Raw genomic sequence first — 10,155 nt, 5'->3', positions numbered from 1 at the left:
CAGACTACATAGGTGAAGGGGCTCTCTGCTGACATCTGTTGGTGAGCAAGGGGAAATAATTGAATGGGCGAGGCTTCATTTGCATTTCTGTTATGTGACAATTTGGGGCATTTTGGTCAAAATTCTGTTAACTTTTTAAGTTTGGGGGAATAGAACATTATTATCCCTATTGTGTAATGAAAGGGCATGAGACCTGCATCAACTGTGCAGGGGGAGAGGGGTCACCTTGACCAAAACTACAATCTGGTATGGTTGGGTAGTAGTGAGTTTGTTCCTGCCTTGTGATAGGAGTGTATTCCTAGTGGTAAAGATTTGATCCTATATGCTACTGCTCTCTGCCTGAGTAGTGCACAGAGGTGTTTTCATGAACATGAGGTGGGTAATGGTGAAGAGGTAGCTTTTGCTGAATCTGCAGAGGGTAGTAGCTGAGCTCTGGTGTGGGTCTCATACCCAGCAATCAAAGCTGTAATCACTTCAGCTGGGCTAGGACCAGGCAGCACTTCTGTTTGGGGGTCTGCCTGAAGTCTGGAGTCTCCTAACACTGGAAAACAGTGAGTGGCATTGCAGCAGGGGAGGAAAGTGGCTATTTCAGAAACATATTGCCTTATTGGACACGTACAGTGTGAGAGGAGGACTACGTTTAAAACTGTTGTCTAGACACCATGGGAGACTGAAAGGTCTCATTGGTTCCCCCAAGCTTATTCTGTGCCCTTTTGTTCATACAATGGCCTCAGTGCTTGTATGGGGAAGTGTTCCTTTCAAGGGCATCTGGGTGATATATAGTTTCCCAGGCTTATGGACAGAGGCCTTGAGTCAGTGACATTACAGATCATACAGATGCACAAGGGAACAGGGTTAAATGTTGCACGTGGAACCCCAATGGCAGCATTTACTAACTTCTGAGTAACTAACTATGCAAATATTATCAGGTCTTTTAAATATGGAATTTCCTACATTTTTCCCCCTCCAGCTAAGGGTGCAAGTAAACAGCGAGTACCAGATTTATCAAACCCTTAGTATGTTTAGGAATAAACATTTTTTTTTAAAAAAGTTCTACACCTGGAAAATTAAACATCTCATTTGGAAATGTTTGTCACATTTCAGGGTGCAATCCAGATCAGTGAGGGGCTGTGCCACTGCTGCCCTGCACCTTTGGGTGCCTCACAATGCTTTGCTGTTGTAGCTCCCAAGCCCTGGGCTGTTCGTAAACAGCCTAACAGCACGCAGGTCCCACCCTGAGTGTCTGGGTATAGCTGCAGCCCTGATCCAATAGTTCTGACACAGCAGCCTGTCAGCAAACACCAGCCACTCTCTGGCTTTCTGCAGCCTTGGTTATTACTTGCACGGTGACCCAAGCACACTCCCAGGCCCAAACATTCCCCAAAACATGTGTTCTGCGCTGTTCATCCCCCTCCTGGGTAGTTCAGATATTAAAGGTCCATTGGCTCCTGTGAAGGGTCAATATTCAACAGTTTTCTACTTCAACTAGAGTAACCAAACAGCTTAGTTTAAATCCAACACTGGGTTAGTTTAGATTAAAAATAAAACAAGTTTATTGAACTACAAAGAGAGATTCTAAATGAGTATAAGTATATAAGGTATTCAAGTCAGAAATATCCACAAGAAAAATAAAGATACAACACTTCCTAGTAGCTAAAATTTAACATGTTAGACTTGGTTCAAGGTAACATTCTTACCACATATTTCCAGCAACATGGCCAGCCAAATTCTCGGGTCAGGCTCTCCCCTCACCAAAATCAAAGGGCTGGCCCACATATGCTTGAGAGCTCCAGATGGACAGACTACATAGGTGAAGGGGCTCTCTGCTGACATCTGTTGGTGAGCAAGGGGAAATAATTGTTTTTTTTAGCCGAAAAAGAGAGGTTGGGGGTATTTTTGCTCCTCATTTTTATAGTCCAGTCACCCTTTGAAATGCATTTTCTTGAGGGTTACCCCAGATAAAGTTCATCCCAGCAGTGAGGACAGAGACCTGGAGTCTGGTGGTGAAAGAGGTTCCATGTTGTTGTTTGCTAAGAAATCATTACTTAGCGCAACTGTGGTTCTTTGAGATGTGATCCAGACGTGTATTCCTCTTAGGCCTGTGTGCACCGGATCCGTTGGCATAGTTGAACCACCTCCAGGAGAGGCAGTAGCTATGTCGGTGGGAGCAGCTCTCCTGCTGACATAGCACTGTCTACACAGGGCATTAGGTCGGCATAACTACGTTGCTCAGGGTTGTGGATTTTTCACACACGAGTAGATGCAGCTGTGTATTACATTTAGGCATGTGTGTGCCCAGTGCACTGGAGCCAGAGAATTTTGCCTTGCAGGAACCATAGAGGGGCAGCACTCATGTCTCATGGTCATAGCCCCTCACCTGGCTATATGAGGAGGTGGCACTTCTGCTCCAACCACTCTGTTCTTTCACACCAAATGTCCAAAGATGAGACTCCGATTCAGAGGGATGGAGGGTGAATTGTGGAATACACGTCTGGATCCCAGTAAATAACAGTTTCTTCTTCTTCAAGCAGATGCAGCCATGTATTCCACTTAGGTAACTCACAAGCAGTACCCACCCCCAAAAGCTGGGGCTCAGAGTCTACCTAAGCAAGAATTGGAGGACTGCCCTTCTGAAGGCTGCATCCACCCTGGAAGATGTGGTAATGGCATAATGGGTCAAAAATGTATGTATGGAAGATCACGTAGCAGCCTGCAAATGTCCAATATGAAAACATCGCTGAATGCTATTGATGTTGCTTGTGCTCTCGTTAAGTGAGCTCACTCCCTCTGAGGGGGTGTAGTGGAGGCTATTTCATATGCAATCTTGATACAGGATGTTACCCACCATGGGAGTGTCTGCGAAGAGACCACTTGGCCCTTCGTACAATCTGAATATGACACACACGGGTGGGGCGAAGCACTAAATTGTTTAGTCCTGTCCAGATAGAAGGCTAGACATCACCTGATGTCTAATGTATGGAGACGCTGCTTCTCTGGAGATGAATGTGGCCCAGAAAAGAATACTAGTAAGTATATCACCGATTTCAGATAAAATGGAGAAACCACTTTAGACAAAAATTTTGGATATGGTTGTAAAGTCACCTTGTCTTTGGAGTATTGTGTATAAGGAAGCCCTGCGATTAGACCATGCAACACGCACACTCTCCTTGTGGACGTTATCGCCAGGAAAGCAGTTTTCTGACCCGAGCAAAAAGGGACAAGATGCTGGGGGCATCCGATCAGTGCTGCTAGGACCATGTTAAGGTCCCACAGAGGAACCTACTCTTGGACAGGAGGCTGTAAATGAAGAAGCCTTTTTAAGAATCTTACCACTATGGATTGGAGAAGACTGATCTTCCCTGAGGAGGATGAAATGCTAGTATCGCTGCCAGATGCACTTTCAATGAACTAAGTACCGGCAATTGAAGGTGCAGAAGGTACTCCATAATGTCCTGGATGGAAACCAGCATCAGTTGAATTCCGCAGGAGAAGTGACTGCATGGAAAACCATTTCCATTTTGCTGAATAGGCCAGCCTGGTAGGGGGCTTTCTGCTGTTAAGTAGAACCTGCTGAACAGCTGCCGAATACTGCTCTTCCTCCTCATTCAGCCATGCAGCAGCCATGCCACGAGATGCAGGGAACTGAGCTCAGGGTGCAAGGTGTGGCCATGATTCTGAGTGAGTAGGTTGGGATGGAGAGGAAGTGGTATGGGAGGCTGAACTGACAGTGCAAACGTCGAAGAACCAGCACTCTCTTGGCTGCGCTTGGGCAATGAGGATGAGCTTGGCCCAATCTGCCTTCAGCTTGAGAATGACCTGTGGGATGATTGAGATGGGGGGAAAGGTGTAGAAGAGAGCCGCTTGCCAGCTGAGATGGAAAGCGTCAGACAGGGAACTTGGACCGAGGCCCGGGAAGAGCAGAACAGGAGACATTTCCTGTTGTTCCTTGTAGCAAAGAGGTCTATCTTTGGAATTCCCCCAAGTTGTGGAGATAGTCCAGAACATGCTTGTCTTTAGAGACCATTTGTGATTCAGTGAAAAATTCCTGCTGAGATGGTTGGCAAGGTGATTCTGAACAGTGTTCACTCTAATTTTTTACCAAGTGTGGAATGAATTTTGTTATGTGCACCAATATGGAGGTGACGTGTGATACATCACCTTCATATTGGTGCACATAACAAAATTCATGTGGCGGGAGTGGGGCCGAGGGGTTCGGAGTGTAGGAGGGGGCACAACGGCAGGGCAGAGGGTTGTGGTGGGGGGGGATGAGGGCTCTGGGCTGGGGGTGCAGGCTCTAGGGGCGGGGGATGAGGAGTTTGGGGTGCGGTAGGGAGCTCAGAGTTGGGGCAGAGGGTTGGGGTGCAGGGGGCATGGGCTTTGGGGTGGGGCTGGGGATTTGAGGTGCTGGCTGCCCTGGGGCTGCGAGGGGGAGAGAGAACTCTCCACAGCCCTCTCTCGCCGCAGCAAATCAGGGCCATGTTGCCTCTCCCGCGGCCATGGCAGGTCCACGCTGGGGCCAGCGGGGTGGGGCGTCTCTCCCTGCTGCAGCCCTGAGCCCCTGTGCAGGGCTTAATAGGCAGCCGCGCAACTTAGAGGAAACATAGATTCTGAACCCTGAGCAAGTGGTCAGTGTTATATCCTTGGGAGCAACAGTTTGAGGAAGAAATCACTGGAGAGACAGAGCGCTGTAAACCTTTAAAGCAGCCATTTATTGCCCCACACTGAACTAACCAAAAAACAGCCAAAACTGCCTGGGCTATCCCCATATAATCTAACTCAGTTGCCATAGCAACACAAGATTCTATTACCACGACAACCAAATACACAACAATGGGCTATAAGAATGAAACTCTCCCCCATGCTAATCTGTCACAACCTGAGCGCCTCCTGGCAGAGCATCCTGGACTGTGCTCTTCCTTGCTTGTTCACGATACGTTGTCGTGGTATTGTCAGTAAATATGTGAACACCTAAACCCCTGATCTAGACCTGAATGGCTCCAAGCACCTGCACGCTGATACGCAGGGAGGACTCCTGCTCCAGCCACAGACCTTGGTCTTTCTCCCCAGCCCATCATTAAAGCATCACAGTACAGCGTGGACATGCCCAAAGAAGAAAATGCCCATTGATGTGTTCCTGTCCCACTTTGTTGCCAACGAATGGCCACTTGAAGGTTAGTGCCAGTCAGTTTTGATGACAGCTGGCTCGAGCTGTCAGCTTGTGCTCTGTCTTTGAGAAACACATTGTAGTTATAAATGGAAATTATGTTCAGAACTCTTAATATGCATTTCATACATAGATACATTACACAAGAATATTAATGATCAGTGTGGTGGTAGTTTTTGAAGGATACCTCACAAGGCATACATTGCACAAGCATTATTACAATAATGTGTAGAGTATGAATACAGCAGTGCTTTCATATGAATCTAATTGTTTTTGGTAATGGGGAAAACAGGATTACAAAACATGAGATTAAGACAGACCAGACCTGGATATAAGCATCCAAGCTATACGACCCACTAGATAGGCCAGAGGTGGGTAAACTACGGCCCGTGGGCCACATCTGGCCCGCGGGACCATCCTGCCTGGCCCTTGAGCTCCTGGCCGTGGAGGCTAGCCCCCGGCCCCTCCCCTGCTGCCCCCCATCCCTCACAGCCTCAGCTCGCTGGGCTGCCAGCACGCTAGCCCTCCGCTCCTGCCGGGCAGCATGGCGATGTGGCTGGCTCTGGTCGGGTGGCGGGGCTGTGAACTCCTGCTGCTCTGAGCAGCATGGTAAGTTGGGGGGGAGGGAGATTGGATAAGGGGCAGGGGATCCCAGGGGGCAGTCAGGGGACAGGGAGTTGGATAGGCATGGGAGTCCCGGGGGGGGCCTGTCGGGGGTGTGGATAGGGGTCAGGGGAGCAAGGGGACAGCTAGTTGGGGAGGTTGGATGTGGGGCGGTTAGGGGCGGGGGTCCCAGCAGGGGGTGGTCAGGGGACAAGGAGCAGGGGGGGGGGGGTTGGATGGGTTGGGGAGTTCTGAGGGGGGCAGTCAGGGGGCAGGAAGTGGGGGGGGGCAGGGGCCAGACTGTTTGGGGAGGCACAGCCTTCCCTACCCAGCCCTCCATACAGTTTCATAACCCTGATGTGGCCCTCGGGCCAAAAAGTTTGCCCATCCCTGCAAAAGGCTCATAGCTTCTTTCTGGTCCTTGCTGGATTCAGCAGTGTGGTGATGAATTACGAGAAGGTAAAATCAATGAAACTGTCATCTGCTTACTGTGTGTGGAGCACCTACCACACTGGGCTCCATGACTGACATCTCTGGGTTGCTGCAGTACTAAACAAAGCAATGAGTTTAATCAGCCTGGAAGACCTGGTATCTTCTGGCCACACACTTAGTCCCTCTTTCAGCTCTCCCTTTGATTTTTAAACGTTAAGTATGTGTACGTTTGAATAATGATAGTCTCAGCTTTTTAAATGTTGAGTTTGTAAGACTTTACTAAGACAAATGCTTTATTGGTGCACCATGGAGTGAATAGACACATATACGTATACAGCCCTCAAGCAATGAACAGAAACCCGAGTTTTTAAAAATATAATTAAATAAAAATTACTTCTAGTCTTCATGAAACTGCTGTTTGGTTCTTACAGTGATCTAATTTTGATGACCTTCTGAGACACTTTACAAGCACAATTTTTATATGTTTAAGAATTTCCCTTTGGGGAGAAACAATATGATCTCATCTCAATTTTATGCGGTGGGAGCCTTGCAGGCAACTACAGGTGCAGTTGCATTGAACTATGACAAGTACCAGTCCAGAAGCATCACATACCTGACCAAAATATGAGTGTGTGTCCTTTGTGCTTCTACCCCACCTCCCAACAGCCAACATGGATCAGTGGGGGCAGCTTTGATTTTTGTAAAGTCTTTGGGGATGACCAGTAGAGTCTAAAGATAATTTTTTTTAGAGAGTGAGACATAATTGTCGGTTGAAGTTCACTTCTTTAACCTCTCATATTACTCTATTCCACTATAGGGTGTGTTTGTGTGAAACCTATTGCCATTCTTTGTTTGGCTCATGACATCAGTATTATCTCTGGGTGGGTTCATTAGAAACTCATACAGCATAGCTGCCCACCTAGAGGAAATAAACAGTATCACACTCTACTATAAAAGGAAAGGAGGACTTGTGGCACCTTAGAGACTAACCAATTTATTTGAGCAGAAGCTTTCGTGAGCTACAGCTCACTTCATCGGAAGAAAAGTACTCCTTTTCTTTTTGCTAATACACTCTAACACGGCTGCTACTCTGAAACACTCTACTATAAAGTTTGAGAAGTCCTGGTACTTCAGAAAGTGCAAGTACTTCCAGGCTGAATTCTGAGCAGGTGATGGATTTGAATATTTGCAGTGTAGTTGGATAGCAGTAAAGGGTGTGGGTTTTTTGTCCTCAGTTGTTAATTAGCTATATAGTATACTGCATTCCATTTAGTTTTACTACATTAACAAGCTCATCTAAAGCAACTCTACTGAAGACTATTTCAGCAGCTAGGCCCAAATGATCAAAGTATATTAAGGCACCTAACTCCCATTGAAATCAATGGGTGTTCAGTGCCTAAATACCTTTGAGGCTCTAGGACCTAGCAATTACGCTACCAGAAGTTCCTCTGAGTGGTATGATACTGCAGTTGGATTGATTTAATAAAGCTGTCCTGATTTAGGTATATAACAGGGATTGGCAATGTTTGGCACGCATCCCACCAGGGTAAGCCCCCTGATGGCCCAGGCCAGTTTGTTTACCTGCTGCATCTGCAGGTTTGGCCGTTCTGGGTCAATGGGGGGCTGCAGGAAGCGGCGTGGGCCAAGGGATGTGCTGGCCACCTCTTCCCACAGCCCCCATTGGCCTGCAGCAGCAAATCGTAGCCAGCAGGAGCCCCCCCCCCCCCAGGGGGCTTATGCTGGTGGGCTGCGTGCCAAATGTTGCTGATCCCGAGCATATAACCACCTGCAGCAAGAATCTTTGCATCGCCATTTATCAGTGATATGAGCCTTTAACTTATACTAATGATGGGTTGCCAAGATTCATGGCCAAACAGCCTCATCAAGGAATTCATTAAAGGCTGTCAGGTGGGCTGTGTGTTTTGTGCGTGAGGGGGGATCTGTTTTGTATAATTCGGAATAAGAAATATGGAATTATTAATGTCCTCCTCTGTTGTATGTATTTTTAAGCATTATTACATAGTAAGTGTGTTTCACCTGGGGATTTTTACTTTCAGCTTCTATAGGAGGAAGTTGCCTACCCTTACCCCTGGACTCCAATCATCTTGTTTAAGGTAAAATACAGATTGAGATCTCCTTTCTACCAGGATTTTGTCAAGAGTGGATTCTTTAGCATAGCCTTAGTCTAAATTTGTTTTTTAGGGAGAGTTTGGTAGATATTTTCTATAGTACTGTGGTTGATGAGGCTGCAGGACCCTTAGTTTTGTGAAAGGTCTCCAGTTCACTGGTGAAATCCACAAAGATGGTATTGGTCAGGAGTGAGATGTTAAGTTTCCATGCCTCCGTAGGACCCCAGCAGGGAGAGGTTCAGCTTGTACATTCATCTGTTTTTTCAGATGACTGCCCCAGGCCACCAGACTATAGAGTAGTTTTCTTTCATGCTCTGAAGCTCTGCATATTTAGAGTGAAAATATTTCTGTAGCTTAACACCACTCATCTGAGAAGTGGGAGACAGATGGGAGAACTGGGTCTCCCACATTTCTGGACACTAACTCTTAGGCTAAAGGTTAGGGGGGAGGCCTCTTTCTTCCCACTCCCAGGCATTTTGGATAGAATTAAAGTTGTTTTGCCACTCTTCTTGCAGGAAAGGGTTCAGGGCTGTGAAACCCAAGCAGAGCAAGGCACTTAAGTCTTAGGACATACCCCTCTTAACACTGCCTGCTATTGGCTATTGTAGATCGCATTCTCAGGCACCTCTGTCTCCCCATGTGTTGTATAGGGAACCTGTGCACGCATTTGAGTTTGTGAATACAAATTAGGTGTTGCAACACTTTGCTCTTTAGGAATACGGGTATGCAAGGGCAAGGTGTGATTGCAGCTTGAACTTACATTGCTGAGCTAGCTTGGGTCCCAGCAGTGAAGTTGCTTTAGTGCAGGCTTGCCCTTTCATCCCTTACACAGGGTTCCAGGTTGGCTTGTTCAGCTCACACAGCCACAGCTTCACTGAACTGGGATCCAAGATAGCTAGACGAAAAGCTTGCCCTCAGCTATGTCAACTCAACCTGTATGGACATTTTAAATATAGGCTAGAGCTCTCCCCCATCTACTGTGAGTAGGATGAGGCAGGCTGCAACTGGTTAGCAGCATAAGACTAACCACTTACAGCATCAGCAAGGGTACTAAGTATGAGAGAGGAATGAAGAGTGCCGCTGGAGTTGAATTTTGGGTAGGTGTGGGTATTAGCAACCCACAAACTGGGCTATATATTAAACTATATATTAGATTATAAAGCTGCTTGGCTTCTCAAGCAGACAATTTTTCTCTCTCTCAAGTACACAAGTAGCACATCTCAGAAGGAGCAATAGCCTACTTTCATAGTGGCTATTAACTGCTCTCAAATCTTCTCCATCTGGCTGGTGAAATATTTCAGACTGGTTAGGCTTCATAAAAATGCTAACAGCAAAGCTACTGCTTTGATTTTGATGAAAGCCTAGGATAAACTGTTGAATTTACTCTGCTCTAAAAGGGTAAATATTTCAAAATGTAATCCAGTTAAGTAACCAGAGACCTTTATCAATACACTACCAAAAAATCCCCTTGCTGAACATCTTATTCATGTTTATAGTTATCTTGATATTACATTAAGAAGGTTTAAAGGTGGTCTTGCCTATAGAGAATCCATATTCTCTGGTAGTTTTAGATACTCAGGGATTAGCTAATGCACCACTGTACTTCTAGGGCTCATTTTGCATGCAAGCCATTTGATATTACAGCTCTTTCTCCCTTCAATCACAAAATACCGCAGTGACAAACAATTCATAAGTTCCTAATGTTGGTGCTCAGATTTTGCAGTTGTTCCTTTCTAACAGGTGAAGGCCTCTGAACTACATGTGACAGTCACATTAGTATTCAAACCCTAGAAAACAATATTGCCTTGGTGTTTGTTCTGACATATT

General features: G+C 46.4%; 1 long non-coding RNA gene across 1 annotated transcript in view; it reads left to right on the top strand.

The window, feature by feature from the left end:
* The first annotated feature begins 4,847 nt into the window (after positions 1 to 4,847).
* LOC144930963 (uncharacterized) overlaps positions 4,848 to 10,155 on the top strand; it is a 12,439-nt gene continuing 7,131 nt past the window's right edge. The window contains exons 1-2 of the long non-coding RNA XR_013636473.1: positions 4,848 to 5,171; positions 8,257 to 8,313. This is a non-coding gene — a long non-coding RNA (uncharacterized LOC144930963). The remainder of the gene's footprint in view (positions 5,172 to 8,256; positions 8,314 to 10,155) is intronic.

Source organism: Lepidochelys kempii, chromosome 1, assembly GCF_965140285.1.
Source record: "Lepidochelys kempii isolate rLepKem1 chromosome 1, rLepKem1.hap1, whole genome shotgun sequence".
Lineage (NCBI taxonomy): Eukaryota > Metazoa > Chordata > Testudines > Cheloniidae > Lepidochelys > Lepidochelys kempii.
The sequence above is the reverse complement of the archived record's forward strand: the minus strand, read 5'-3'. Positions and strand labels throughout refer to the sequence as shown.